At 43.3% G+C, this 15,685-nt stretch overlaps 1 protein-coding gene across 1 annotated transcript in view; it reads left to right on the forward strand.

Moving 5' to 3' along the window:
• Positions 1-15,685, forward strand: part of SLC14A2 (solute carrier family 14 (urea transporter), member 2) — a 459,240-nt gene that overhangs the window by 299,228 nt on the left and 144,327 nt on the right. The gene's annotated exons all lie outside the window — the stretch shown is intronic.

Here is a 15,685-nt window from a genome sequence, read left to right on the forward strand (position 1 = left end):
CAATCTCAGCTCACTGCAAGCTCCACTTCCTGGGTTCACGCCATTCTCCTGCCTCAGCCTCCTAAGTAGCCGGGACTACAGGCGCCCGCCACCACACCCAGCTAATTTTTTTGTAATTTTTAGTGGAGACGGGGTTTCACCACATTAGCCAGGATGGTCTCAATCTCCTGACCTCATGATCCACCCACCTCGGCCTCCCAAAGTGCTGGAATTACAGGCGTGAACCACTGCGCCCGGCCCTATCTGATAATTTTAAGAAATTAAGCTAAAGGCTCAGAGAAATTCCACCCATACTATTACTCTGGGATCTGCTCATCCCCAAAAGCTTGTGGTCTAGAAGCCCTTTGCCTGTGAGATCACTCTGGGTTCTGCCCTAAGCAGAGGTCTCTGAAGGAAACCAGAATCAGATGGGACTCCTGCACTAGGAATTAACAGGCTGGTGCCACCAACTACCTGGCAGTGGTATCAGGCTACTCTGGGTGTTAGCAGGCCCTTGCATACATGGATGGGAGCTGGCAGCTACTGCTACTTTCACACACCGGAAATCACAGCTGTGGCAGGCTTAGAGCTCTTTGGGCCAACGGGGATGTCTTGTATGTACCACTTGGTTGAAGTACACAAAGGGTAGGAACCATATTTGCTATGTCCTTAGAGAGTAAAAAGATGTTTTAGCCATAATCTTGGAATGAATCATTCAACCCTGTTGGACTCAGTACCTAGCACTATTCCCTGCTTCAGTGTAGAGAATCAAGGTGTGGTTTTTGCAGAAGCAGAGCCCACCATCAAATAGACATTGAGTCCCTACCAGGTATAAAGCCTCAACTAAAAACCCAAAAATTCCTTTCAGGAATACGAGTGTGCTACACGTGATTGTTGGCAGATCACCTGGTGCAGACCTAGGATAATGGGTGGTGCAGGCTGCGAGTCCATGGGCATGCCTTAAACACACCCTTATGTTCCCCAGTCCCTGACCCAGTGCCTGAAACTGGGCTTTTACATGGTACTAAGCACTAAACAAATACCTTTTGGATGATTGACTAAATACATTTAAAGTTGCACTTATTTCTATTCTTTTTGATTAAAGTGTATGGAATAAACTTTGCATGTAAAATGAGTTAGATCTTTATAGAGAAGTGTTTTTCTGGGAGTTTCCATCCTAAGGAGGTGTGGCCCATGGGACAAGAAGCAATGTGATGTTCTGGAAAGAGCATGAAATTTCAGCATCAGAAAACATGGGTTCTTACACATCTAGCTGTGTGACCTAGGGCAATTACCTTAACCTCTGGGAACATCTGTTTCTTCCTCTCTAGACCAGAGAGAACCATCTATCTAATTTGTGGGTTGCTGTGTGAAGATAAGGGAAAGGCTTAGTAAGTGGCAAAGCCCAGGGCATATACAAGCTGTTAGGATCATGATTAAAGTGTGCACAGGTAACAGGGCCTTGGTGTCTGGGTGCTTCCCCAGCAGCGGGAATGGGTGGGCCTTCCTCCTCCCACCAGGTCCTCTGAAATAGTCTAGAATCTTAACAGCTGGCCCAGGCAAGAGTAGTGTCTATAACCATCCAACAGGTCCACCTATGGCCTGGAACCATGACCTGCACCTCCCATCACCCCAGTTCTACATCAAGTGACCTGTCAACAGTCATGCTTAGTACACCCATGTTTTTTAAGGGAATTTTTGAGAGCTCAGTTGAGGCTTTAACCTGATGGGGACTCAATGCCAATTTGATAATGGGCTTTGCTTCTACAACATCTTGATTATCCTTACTGATGGAGAGTTGTGTTAGGCACTGAGTCCAACAGGGTTGAATGACTCATCCCAAGATTACAGCAAAAACATATTTGCAGTCTCTGGCATTGTGCTAAAGACTACTGGGAATACAGAATACATAATTCTCTAAGAGTGCACAGGGTTAGGGATAGAGACTTACACAAGAGAGACACTCAGTAACTGGATAGTACCATAAGCAGGATACAGCTCAGGGACCAGAGAGAGTAACACGAGAAAGGTACAAAAAAGACTTGGAAAATTGAGAGAAGCCGGAAAGAAGAGAGAGGACACTGAGATATGAGCAATAACTTTGGAAAAGACCTCCAGAAAGTAACCCTGTTTCCTTTTTCATTTTTTTCTTTTTCTTTCTTTTTTAAATAAAATTACCTTTCGAGGAAACAGATTTACATATGAGACTATGTCTGGCTCAACTGACCTTTAAAATCCATTGTATTCCATAAACCAGCAAGTCGCAAGATTTAATGTGCATCAGAATCACTTGGTGAGTGTGTGAAAAATGCAGGTTCCTGCAGAATCAGAATCTCTGGAGCTGGCCCTCATAAATGCATTTGTACCAAACAGCCAAGTCATTGTGGGACTTAAGCTGAGGGAGGCAGGAGGGGGTGTGGCTGATTATGTGGGCAAGTCCATCCAGAAGGTAAGAGGCATTTTCCCAGAGGTCTATGAGGTAACTGGCCTTAGACATCATTATTCTTTGAGCTATGTCTCATTTGAGGGCAGCTTGCCATGGAGGAAAGTGTGCTGGACTGGGAGTCAGCAGACTGATGTTCTAATCCTGCCTGGACTATTTGCCCCTTGAGCAATGTAAGGCAGTTATGTGCCTTTCTGACCTTTAGTTTGCACATTGTATCAGTGGAGATCACCATCCTTCATATGAGGTTACTGGGATTTCAAATGGGAGCATGCACCTTAAGAAATAGTAAGTGCTGTAGGAAAGTTGGCAGCGTCAAGTTCTGGGTATGATGTGTTGTGAAAAGGAGGCATTTTTTTATGTTTAGCCTTGCTATCCAAAACAGCTAAGCCCTAGAAGCATAAACACTATCAGCCCGTGAGAAAATGTCCAGCTTGCCATGATAAACTCGAGAAGGTAACCCCGGAAGGTGCGCCCTTGACATTGCAGACCTGGGAGAGTTTGAGCCCTGCCATCCTCAGAGCGGCAACTTCCCAGCACCATCCCTCAGTCCCTGACTCTCATTCTGCTGGAGATGGCCCCGAGCTCAGGGCGGGAACAATCCTACATAACTCACTACCCGGAATGGAAATGCCACAAAGCACATTTAATTCTGCACTGACAGTTCCCGGGAAACAGGCCTAGTCCTCTATCGACCTCTAAAATAGATGATGGTTTTGGTAATAGCACTTTCTTCAGGAAATTCCATTCATGTTCATTCATTTATCCTAGACCACAAATATTCATGAATTTTGTACAGCGTGCTTGTTGTTGTGGTTGTTATTTGTTGTGTGAAGATTTCTGTTCGCTTGCTTGTTCCCTTTACTCAGGCTCTCATTGGATTTCCCAATTCTTATTAACACGTGGATCATTAGAAAATGATATCACCAAACAGCTATACCCTGATGCCTTGGGCAATAGAAGTCAGAGGCCATTTTGTTGAGGACATCTGGTTTAAGTATCTGGGTTGCTTGGGGTTCCCATTGCTGCTAAGTTCCAATGCAGAGCATGCCATGGTTTGGCACACATGCAGCCAAAAATTGATCTACCCAAGTCATGGGTGAGAGGGCAGAGTGTCTTATCATGATCCCATAAGTGGTCTACAGCAGGCTGTGGTCTACACTAGTCACTCGTGCGATGTGGGGTGGGGGTTCTCCACTTTCTCAGCTGGTGAGAACTGTACTTTACACTCAATTTGAGAAAAGGATTAAATAAAGGAGGGAAATGCCAAGAAAGTTCTTCCAGCCCCAGCCCCTGTGCTGAGTCTGAATAACCCAGCCCAGATACCTTGAGATGTGGATAAGTATCACAAAGACAGGTTGCCCAGGGCAGCAGCAATGAGTACTCTCATCACTAGTGTTTTGTTTTGTTTTGTTTTTTGAGATGAAATCTCACTCTGTCACCCAGGCTGGAGTGCACTGGCATGATCTCAGCTCACTGTAACCTCTGGCTCCCTGGTTCAAGCAATTCTCATGCCTCCGCCTCCTGAGTAGCTGGGATTCCAGGCACCCACCACCACGCCCAGCTAATTTTTTTTTTTTTTTGACATTTTTTAGTAGATACGGGGTTTACACCATGTTGGCCAAGATGGTCTCGATCTCCTGACCTCATGATCCGCCCGCCTCAGCTTCCCAAAGTGCTGGGATTACAGGTGTGAGCCACCATGCCCAGCCACTAGTTATCATTCTTTAACCCCACGAAATCTCCCCTGTCTTTAGAGACCCACTGCAAATGATGCATCCTGCCTGTAACCCTCCCCACCTGACACCTGCCTCTGCTGTGACATAGTGACTGCCTGGATCTCCATTGAGGGCTTCCTTTAAGGGCGCTATTTTGCTTTTCCCAGGTCATCCAGATCTCTGGCCACATTTGTCAAGAACCTACCCTACACCAGGCCGTTTGTGTGCCTTTTACTGTTTAATCCTCACATCTGTCCTTTGAAGAAGATTTTGTTATCACCTTTCAGATAAGAGAATGAGAGATACAGAAAAATTAAGAAAGTTGCCCCAAAGACACATAATTTGTAAAGGATAGAGTTGAATTGAACCTCAGGACCCGACACAAAACTGGAGCTCACCCAAATACTCTGGGCTGCCTCTAGTACCTGTCTTTCCTAGCTATTGTAAGGATTGGCAGTAACAAGTATAAAGCACCTGGGATGGAGCCTGGTCCTTATTAGGTGCTCAATAAGTGATCCTTATTACTTATTACTCTCAGCCTCAGGCTGTGAGACTTGACTATTTACAGACCTGTCTTCCTCTTGAACCTTGAATGGAGAGTATTTTACTCACTTAGTGCCCTCAACACCTCAACAAGTGTCTGGCTACCCAGTGTTCTGTACTGATGGGGTCCTCAATAAATGCTTGTTCAATCCCACTGCATTGCATTGAATTCAGTTGGGGCTTGAAGACCCAGCAGGGTGTGAACAGAGTGCAAGAAAGAAAAGACAAAGGCAGTGAGAGGGATGTGCCCTGATGGGGTGTGGGACCAGCCCAGCTAGACCTGAGGTGACAGGAAGTGTTGGACATAGCCCTCAAGGAAGCCCAGAGCAGCCTGATCACCTACCTACAGTGGGCAAGGTACACTGAACATAGTTTCCCATCCAGCCCTATATGTCTACATCAGAAGGCTAACAGGTGATGCATACACATGAAACTTTGGCATTTCATTCTTCTTAGTTCAGGGCTCATTTAGAGAAATGGGTAAGTGACATCTTCATGGAAAACACAGGACTGGATATGAAAACACACAGGTGTAGACCTAACTCTGCTAAGCCCTTAAATGCCTCACCTGCATTCTCTGGCCTCAGCTGCTCCATATGAAAAATAAGACGTAGGCACCATGGCCCCACCAGCCCCTGCCCTTTTTCCTGCCTTTTTCTCCTCACCCTATCATTTGGAGTTTGAAGGAAAGTTTTCTCTCAACTTTGGTGAGATTTCTGGTAGGACTAATTCAGGAGACTTAAAGCATCTCCTTATTATCAAGATGAAATGTTGAAGTCAAATTTGAAACTACAGGGATGGTATAGAAAGCTTAAAGGCAGCTTTTAATATCCACCTCCCTGCTTAAATCTAGACAAATCTTGTGCCTTCCAGATAAAAAGGATACCTCTTGGGGGTAATTCCCAAGATGTTTTTGAAATCTTTGCATATAGACACACACACACACACACACACACATAGCTGTCCTCCCTTCAGCTCCTTGTCCATCCTATAAAAATTTTCCCTCTGACCTACCTAGGATTTTTTTTAATGTGGCTTCTATTGGTAATGAATCAAATGCAGTATCTTGCAGTTAATCATAAAGCTAAGCAAATGAAACAGGACTTCATGGGCTCATCCCTGGACTTCTGTCTCCCTGACTCCTCTCTTGGGAAAGGTTGAAGGGATTAGGCTTGAAATAAGTGACTGTAGTGCTGCTGGTGCATCTGCCCTGCATGTCTTGAGGAATGTCTCCTGCCACTTCCAAGATCCCTAGAGATATGCAGCTTAGATGTGCCTTGGCTCCGTTTCCCTTTATTACTGGTTATTAACTCCTTTGACTTGTTTTGAACATGTGCCAAAGCCCTTGGCCCAGACACAGAAATGGCTTTTATTAAACACTAGTGATAAAAAAAAATATGCTTATATCACCCATGGTCATTCCAAAATGCTCACAAACTTAACTGAATTATTTGCAATGCATTCCAATTAGCATTTGGTAGATCTGCCCAAGAGTTATCACATTTTAGATGATGCTTCCTAAGAGCAGGAGTGTATTTTCTGTTTGTGTCCATATGACCCATGAACATACAATGGATCACAATGCAATAGCAATTCCCCATTTACAATTGTACAAATTCAAATTTGCGGGAGATGTGCCATTTTTAAAGTAGTTGGTGGTGGCCATTTTGTTTCTAGGAGTTTGCTGAGACATGATGGAATTCCAGGTGCATCTTCAGACTCTTTCATAGTGTAACAAATCTCACCAAAATCAATTCAGTAGCTCAAAGGGTATTTGTAAGCAAAAAGACAAGAAAATTTAAAAGTGCTAAATGGTAAATAAAAGCATCATTTTACTTGGTTAAATAAAGAAAGAAGGCAGTAAGATATTGAAACGTTCTCCACATAAGGGATAGCTTCAGAGAAAATGAATTTACGTTGTGGCTATAAGTATCTGGGTTATGCAGGGAGGGTCTTTAGTGCAGTGTATCTTAGCCTGCACAACTATTCTCTTCCCAACAGTGACCCCTCATGGTTTTTAGTCACTGCAATTCCCTGTCCAGCTGAAGGGAATAAAAAATCCTCTTAGCTGCTATGATCTGAGAGAACCTTGTGTGGCACGGCCAGAAGTTGTTGTTGGGATACCTTGATGCTACAGCAAAATGTTCATTCCTAATTCTGGTGCCTGAGAGGCAGGCTTTTCTGAAGGCATTAACCAATAGGCTGGTGCTTTCAGACATCCTCACCAATCAGTAACACCAGACTACATGTGCTTAGCATGATGGATACAGAAGAAAGAATCACAGGATATCTGAGTTGAGTAGCTTGTAATTGACTTGGAAAAATAAAAAAAATAAAGAAAAAATAACCGGAATATCCAGTAAATGGAAAACAGTAGGGCCAAGCTATTGCTTCTAATAAGAAGTGATGTTGGAGTGAACTTGAGAGGTCAGTGAGGGATCACAGGGTGTATAATATTAGAGAACTGAGTCATATAGAGGGGAAAGATGGGTAGAATTCTGACTTCACTGGAACAGAAAGTTTGTGGGGAGGAGGAAGGGGAAATACACTGTGGACAAGCCAAATAGAGCAAGATTGTAAGGCCTGAGCCAGGGAAAGTAGGGTGGATTCTTTTCTAATAGTCTGGATCAGGAACTTTACGGACAAGGAGGAAGTTGCTAAGAAATTCACCATGACCCCACATAGAGCAAGAATAGAGAAAACTTGATCATGGAAGGAGGAATCAGACAGGAAGAAGATTCTTGAAAATCAGAATAAGGGACACTGGATGGATACTAATGGAAAGCTATAAACAAAAACTGTCAGACCTACAAGGATCTTAAAAGTAATCTACCAAAACCTTCACTCTTTAGACCAGAAAAGTAAGGCCCAGAGAGGGGCATGACTTGCCCAAAAGTCACATAGCTGGTGAATGACAGAACTAAGATCTTCCAGTATCTGTTCCCAAGAATCTTCCAAGAAAATAAAGCTTGGCTGTCTGTCCTGGCTTCCTGTTCTGATGAGAGAGGTTGGGATAGCAGATTCATCAAGGTTCTATTGAGCAATAGAATCCTGAGCCCTTAGGTGGCACCTCTCAGCTCCTGAATGACACTCACAATTCCAAGGCTTGAGATGATTAGGAGTAAAGTTGCCTTTGTGATCCCATTTTTTTTTTTTTTTTTTTTTAGACAGAGTCTTGCTCTGTCCCCCAGGCTGGAGTGCAGTGGCCAGATCTCAGGTCACTGCAAGCTCCGCCTCCCGGGTTTATGCCATTCTCCTGCCTGAGCCTCCCCAGTAGCTGGGACTACAGGCACCCACCACCTCGCCCGGCTAGTTTTTTGTATTTTTAGTAGAGACGGGGTTTCACCGTGTTAGCCAGGATGGTCTCGATCTCCCGAACTCGTGATCCGCCCGTCTCGGCCTCCCAAAGTGCTGGGATTACAGGCTTGAGCCACCGCACCTGGCCTGTGATCCCATTTTTTATCTCAAATATCTTAGCTCACACCTCCTTAGCTGTCTCATTTATTATAGATGATGTTGATGGTGTTAGAGAAAACAGCTTAAGATAAAAGCAAGAAGACAGGCTTCCCTTAAAGTTAGCAATAGCAATAGAATTACATAAATTACTCAATTTATGCCTTAATCTATTCAACTTTTTTGCAAGAAGAAAGATGACATTTAGAGAAAATAAATACATTTAAGACTTTTCTACAGACTCATGATACGGAAATGAGGTGGCATTTGGAGTCCAAAGCCTCAAGTGAAGTTCTAGCCCGGATACCTATAGCAGCCATGTCCATTTAGGCAAATAATTTGTTCTAAGTCTATTTTTCTCAATTGTAAAGCTCAGTATCTATGTCATAGAATTGTGAGGATTAAATGCAATGATATATTTTTAAGTGCTTTACAAACCTGTAAATGGACATACAAATGTGAATGATTACAGTTCATAACTCTTCTCTACCACCCACAATTTCTCTCCTAGAAAGCTATTCTTGTGACCAAATCAACAGCTCTTTCCAAGAAAAAAAGATTTTATTGATGTGAAGTCTTGACACTGCCTCTTGGGAGCATCGTTCTGTAATCAAGGACAGAAAACTATGTGTGTACATGTGTATAAATGCATGTGTATGCCCATAGGGCCACCATTAGGCCAAAAGGCCCTTATGACATCCTTGTGGGAATTATTTCCTCCTCCCTCCAGGTAGATGCAGCCCCATGCTAACTTGTGGAACAGGTTTGGTTTCAGGCCACACTTACTCTTTTGACCAAGGGTACGACTGCTCACAACAGGTGTGTGTGTGCGGGGTCGGGAGGGGGTCTATATGCAAAGATTTCAAAAACATATCAGAAATTATTCCCAAGAGGTATCCCTTTTTATCTGGAAGGCATAAGATTGTTCTAGATTTATACAGGGAGGTGGATATTTAAAGCTGCCATTAAGCTTTCAATATTATTCCTGTAGTTTTAAATCTGACTTCAAAATTGATGTAGAGAAAGATTCGCTGACATCCTGATGTCTCGGGATCCTACCAGTCACCTTCCCTGGACTGAAGACCTTCGAACATCCACACTGTCCAGTAGCACTCACCCCACAGGGTCATAAATCACAAATAGTTGTTCTTTATTTCAGTTTACTTCATGAATTAATTATCCAGCCAGTAGGAACCCCATTTCTCCACCCCCCCCCCCCCTTAAAACACACACACACACACACACACATACACACTTGGATCAGTCAAACCCTGATAGGTTCCATCTGAACCAGAACCGTGGAAGATGGTGGAGATACACAGATGAACAAACCCTGATCCTGGCACTCAAGTTACTTAGAGTCTCAAAATCTATTCAATTAATTGAAAAAAAGTCAAATCTGTGCTAGGTAGCACCAAAGGATGACTGCCATCAATTCTTCCTTTCCCTGTGTGCTCCTATCATCAAGAAGCAGAGGCTAGTTCACCCCCTCTGGGGCTGGCCTCATGACTTTCTCTGACTAACAAACTATGTATGGTAAACTACGTATGGCACCGTGCCAATTTCAAGTTTAGAACAGAAGCTTCTACTTTTCTGCTTTCTGGGGAAGCTAGTGGCTATAAAGAAGTATAGGCTAGACTTCTGAGTGGTCAGATACCACATGGAGAGAGAGAGGCCACGGAGAGGAGAATCAAGACTCCTTCCGGCCCTACCATCAGCTGAATGAAGCTAAGTGACCTGAGGGAACAAAACAGCCTCCCAGCCAAGAGCCCTGCTCAAATTCCTAACCTGCAGAATCATGAGAAAAATGTAGTTTGGGGCTGTTGGTTAGGCAGCAATAACTGAAACAAAATTACTGGTGAGAAAATTAACACAGTCAAAACGGCTATTTAACCTTGTGCAAAAAAAGTACTGTTTTAAAAAGCAGACATCTCACTATAGTCTACTTTCTCATTGGTTGTCTGGTCATATACTGACCCAGGTATTGCATATGAAACCCTATATGAAAAATCATGTGGACTGGAGGGAATCCAAGAGAGAGAAGTTGTGGTTACTACAACCTGGTTACTTCCTCCACCTCTAGATGGTTTTCCATAAGAAAAAAAGTTATGTCTTCCATTTCTTTGGCACCCTTCTATTAAAGAGCTCTGCATATAATGCCGAGCACATGTGGGCCATCAATAAATACAAATGGATTGAGTTTCTAAAGTTTAACTCAAATTTAAATCCCCAGTTTGTTCCACCCTCTGCCTTTGAATCTTTAGTCCTGTTACGTTGAGGCCCAAGACTTAGGGTTGAATTGGAGTATCTTGGTCAGCAAGAGAAAAGGAGTTTCGACTTAAGAACCCAAGGCCTAGGAGAATGGGGTAACATGGTCACCTTGCATGTTCTCTTTAGCATACCATTCCTGCATGAAATTCCATCTCTGAAGCCCTGTGGTGGGGGTCTATATTGTATGTGACAGTTTAAAGTAAAAGTGTCTGGAAATGGAGTTTCCTACAGCCTTCAATTCCTCAAAATAGGCACAAAACAGTGCCAGAGTCCTAACATATTCCCAGGCTTCCAAGCCAGGCACCAAGATGGTTCACATCTACTATTACAAGAAGCTGTCGTTGAACTAGCATCATTCTCTGAGAAGGAGGACCTTGCCTGCTTAGCTGGTAGGTGTCCCATACAAATTTTTGTCCAAGGACTCATTAGGAAACATGGTACATAAGTGAATTTCCTAGAAATTAAAAAACACAGCCATTCAAACAGCCCTTCTTTTCATTCATTCATAAAATGTTTATTGAGTATTCACTGTGTGCCAAGCATTGTGCTAGGTACTTGGGACACAGAATACAAATTAGGGTTCCTGTGCTCAAGTGAATCTCATTAACAATAACCTGTTTTTTAAAATTGGCTGATGTTTGTTGTCAATTCTCCTGACAGAGATTATTTCCTCCCTACTTTCCTATAAAGCAAATGCTAAAATGAAATGAAAGCTCTTCTCCATAACTCATTATTAAGTAGGACAAAAATATCACAGACTACTAAATCTAAAAAAACATAGAAATGTCCTTGTATTTCTGTGTTTTTGTGTTGAGTCTAGACAGGTTTTCTTTTATATCTTATACTGTCAGCTTTGTTTCTTCCTAATGCCAGTGCCTCTCATAACCCACTTGCTATTCAGATTCTTCATAGCTAGTCTTCTGTAAGTCTTGGCAACCATCTATGTCTCAACATGTTAGAAATATGTGTCGAACAGTGGCCATTAAAGTGCTGCTTGAGAGCCTAAGAAGAGAAGAAGGTACATGAGCTTTAGTTACTGAAAAAATTCTGTCCACCACCTTTTCTAATGACTAAATCTGGCTCAGTAGTTTTAATAAAGCCAAACATTCCAGGCCCAAGAACACAAATCAGCAAGAATGTAGAAAAAAAAACAACAACAAGAAAAAACCCTTGCTTAGGTTTTTGAGTTGTCCCAGTTCTTAAGCTTTTGTGCTTCCCATTTAGGGAACAGAGAGGTATGGTAAAACTGTAATTTTGCTTGGGGAGGTGTTTTGAGTATGAGGAAGCAAAGCTGCAACTTTGGAGCTGGGAGAGACCTAAAGAGTTCATTTCACATGCATTCCCTCCACGAATTTCACTTTCCCCTCCTCATCACTGCAGAGCATTTCTTTACAAGCCTTCACTGAGGTTGGAGGGATGATTCTACAGTGGAGTGGCAAGTCTTAGAAACAGGGAGCTAGAAGGGCACAAAGACTAACTCTCAAGCACCTACATTTATGGTCAAAAGGGAAAAAAGCCCAGAGAGGTACAGACGCAACAAAGCTGGTTAGCCCCTGAAAAAGAGCTAAAACCATCCCAGTGGTTTTTCTACTATACGGTGTAAGCAGGCCTCTAAGCTTCTTCATTTTATTTCACCACAAACACTTGAGATCAAGGCCTCGTAAATTTAATCCTCTAATGAATAATAATGATAATAATGTAGACCCTTGAAACGATAGCATGTCGGGAACTTTAGAGTTCATCTGGTCCAAATCTCACATTTTACAGATGCTTACTCAAGGTCAAGCAAAGGACAAACTGAGCCTTCATGGAGGATATGGGACATAGGCAAAGGGTTGCAAATAGAGCGAGAATATATAAAATTATAAATTAGGAACCTCAGAGATCATTTTTCCAACCATGCATTAGATGAAAGGTGACCCTGAGATCACAGAGGAGAACTAACTAGTTCTTGGGTCAGTTAATGGTAGATTATTTTCAGCCCTATGTGCCATTGACTGCACCACAGGGCATCTTTGTAAGTCACTGATGGGAAGAAAAGTACAACCTGCAAACATTAACATACTGTAAAATCTCAATTTACTGGAATTCTCAGGAAATGAGGCATTCTGGTTAAATGAATTAGCTGGTTAATGAGACCCAAGCTCGGGTGGATGTCTGTAATTCTTGCCCACTTTCCCATCTGCTGTGATACCTGACCCTTTGCGAAGAGGCAACCAAAAAGCTCTTTCTGTTTGTGCTCTGGTGTCTGGAGATCTTTCCGAAATGTCAGATTCCCATTGTCTTTTTCTAGTCAGTTGAGTCTTGTCTGGTGAGTATCACTGCCCTTTGTTTGGCGGGGAAGGAGCTTGTTAGCACTACATAACACTTACTATTAATGACAAAGCTGGAAGAGATTATTTTACATACTTCCATCATTTCTGACAACTTTTCCAACTTGAGCTGAATGTGACAAATAGAAAGAGTTTGTTGAAAGCGTTATTGGTTTCTACCTTTTTCTGTCTGGAGTTTATGTGATCAGAATAAAAGTTAAGGAATGAAGGTTCACTGAGCTTCTGCAGTACACAGGCTCCGTTACTCCATAGCATTCTTATTGAATTGTTCCGACCGTACCGTGAGATATATATTTCCATCCTCATCTTACAGATGAGGAATCTGAGGCTCAGGGAGGTTGAATAACTTGTCCAAGATTGTGTAAAGAAGGAATAATGGGGCTGAACCTAGGATTGAACCTAGCTCTGAGTCCAGAGTTAGCAGAGACTGTGCAAGTGACTAGGAGTATGTTTCCAACTGCTTGAGTGAGCAAAAGGCCTGATGTTTGCACTCTTGCATGGACACAAAATGAAAAAGTTTTATGGTTCTTAATCTTTTGGGGTCACTTTTTCTGCCTGAGCCTCAGTTTCCTCATTTGTAAAATAGGAAAAGGAAAGAAGTGAACCAGATCCCTACTTACTAAACAGTCTTTATCCCCTAGCCCAAGTGCCTCTCCTCTGCCATAGTTGGACTTGGAACTATAGACAATGAAGGAGACAGATCTGTTTCTTGCCCTAAGGACTTTTAATCAAGGCAACAACATGCCAATGAGTGAGCAAGTAAAGATAAATAGATGAGATGGACTGTAGACATCTTAAGCCAATGCACATCAAATGTGAATAAAAAAGCCAGATGTTCTAGAGTTTTAACCTAAAAATACAGGGATATGAAGAACATTGACTTCCTTTATCCTTCTTATTGTCCAGGAGGGCTTCATGGAGGAGCTATTGGATTGTATATGTGAGAGAAAACACTCTGGAGAGCGAGGTCATGGTGCCCTGAGGTGGTGACCAGCAATCTGTTAATGCTGAGAGAAGGCTCTGAGACAAGAGTGGGGTGGGCTTGAACAAGAAAGCATAAAATGTGTATTTATTTCCTAGTACCTGGGTACTCTGCTGTTAACAAAGTTCCACAAACTGGGTGGCTTAAAACAACAGAAATTTATCCTTTCACAGTTTGGGAAGCTAGGGAGTGAGCCATGCAGGTAACTGTGGAGGAGGGTCCTGGACAGGGAACAGAGCCAGCACAAAGCCCTAAAGTGGCAGTGTGCTGGCAGCAAAATGGCTAGTGTGGTCCCTGGGAAGTGAGCAAGTGGGGAGAGAGGTGGGAGGTGAGGTCAAAGAGGAACAGAAGACAGCTTTGTAGGATATTTAAGGACCGCAGTCTTTGTTCTGTGAAATTAGGAAGCCACTGGTGAATTCTGTTCAGAGGAGTGTCATGATTTGACCTACATTCGGTTGGGATCATTGGCTGCTGGGTAGAAAATAGACCACACTGGCCACAGAAGGAAGCAAGAAGCAGACAGAAGTTGGTAGGAGGCATCCATATAACAGCTGCCCCCAGTTGCAATGGGGAAATTTATGGAGCAACAGGTTGGGAGAATGACCAGGAGTTGAGTTTTGGAGTAAAGGAAGGAATGTAAAGGAGACAGTGGGATATACAGTTCTGGAGTTCAGCAGAGAGGTCTGGGTTGGAAATAAATATGTGGTGCCATCAACATATAGATGGTGTTTGTAGGAGTCATTTATCACTGCATAATACATTACTCCCAGACTAGAAACCTAAAGTAACACTCATTTGCTCACACAGTTTCTGAGGTCAGGAATGAGGGAGAAGCCTAGTTGGGTTTGCCAACGGAGTTTGTGAGTTCAAAAGCTCGGTGCCCCTCCGTGCAGGTGGAACTTGCAAGGGTCTGGTCTCAGAGCTGAAGATCAGATCAAATCCAGACTCTGCCTCTATCCCCATGTCAGCCAGCCCTGCTGGAGCCCAGCCAGGCAGCCCCATCAATCCCAGACCATGCACGAGAACCTTTGAAATACGGCTGCCTCTTCCTGGGCCTGTTCCCCTTGCCCCCATGGTGTCATTTCCAAACCCATTACATTCCAATGGCTTTGGGATCTTTTAATTATGTGGGACAAAACCTTGCTGTTGCTGGTTCTGGCTTAGGGTCTTTTATGAGGTTTCAGTTAAGCTATTATCCAAGGCCACAGTCATTTCAAGGCTCAACTGGGACTGGAGAATCCACTCCTAATCTCATCACCTGGTTGTTGGCAGGCCTCAGTTCCTGTCTGGCTGCTGGCCCCAGGCTTCAGTTCCCCTATGGGCTTCCCCGTAGGACTGCTGACACAACATAACAGCCTGCTTCCTCCAGAGTGAGTGACTCAACAGAGAAAGAGGGAAGAAGACAGAAGCCACAGTCTTTTTTATAACCTAATCTCAGAATTGACATACTGTCACTCTGCCATACGCTATTAGTCACACCCATCAACCCTGCTACAATACGGGAAGGACAGGAACCTGAATACCAGCAGGGACCACTGAGGGCAATCTTGAAGTCTGATTCCAGTCGTCATATTATTTAAAGCCATGAGATGAAAAGAAATAACCAAAGGTCCTTCTCCCCCTTCCTTTTTTTTTTATTTAATTTTTATTTTTTTGCTTTCTTTCGTATCTTCCTTCCTTTTGTCTCTTTTTGCTTCCTTTCCTCACCCCTGTTTATTTTGCATCCCTTCCTTCCTGCCACAGCTTTGCAGATGACATACTATGTGGCAGGCCTATGTAAAGTCTATAAAGGTCAGAGAAGACTTAAACACAGTCCTTGTTCATGAGACACCCATAGGGATAGGGAAGCAGTCAAGTAAACGGATAACCACACCCAGCACTATAATATTCCAAAAACTGGACAGTCAAGGTCCTCTGGGAGCCTAGAGGAAAGAGCAACGAACTCTAGGTGGATGCAGGGATT

Source organism: Colobus angolensis, unplaced genomic scaffold (assembly GCF_000951035.1).
Source record: "Colobus angolensis palliatus isolate OR3802 unplaced genomic scaffold, Cang.pa_1.0 Scaffold299, whole genome shotgun sequence".
NCBI lineage: Eukaryota > Metazoa > Chordata > Mammalia > Primates > Cercopithecidae > Colobus > Colobus angolensis.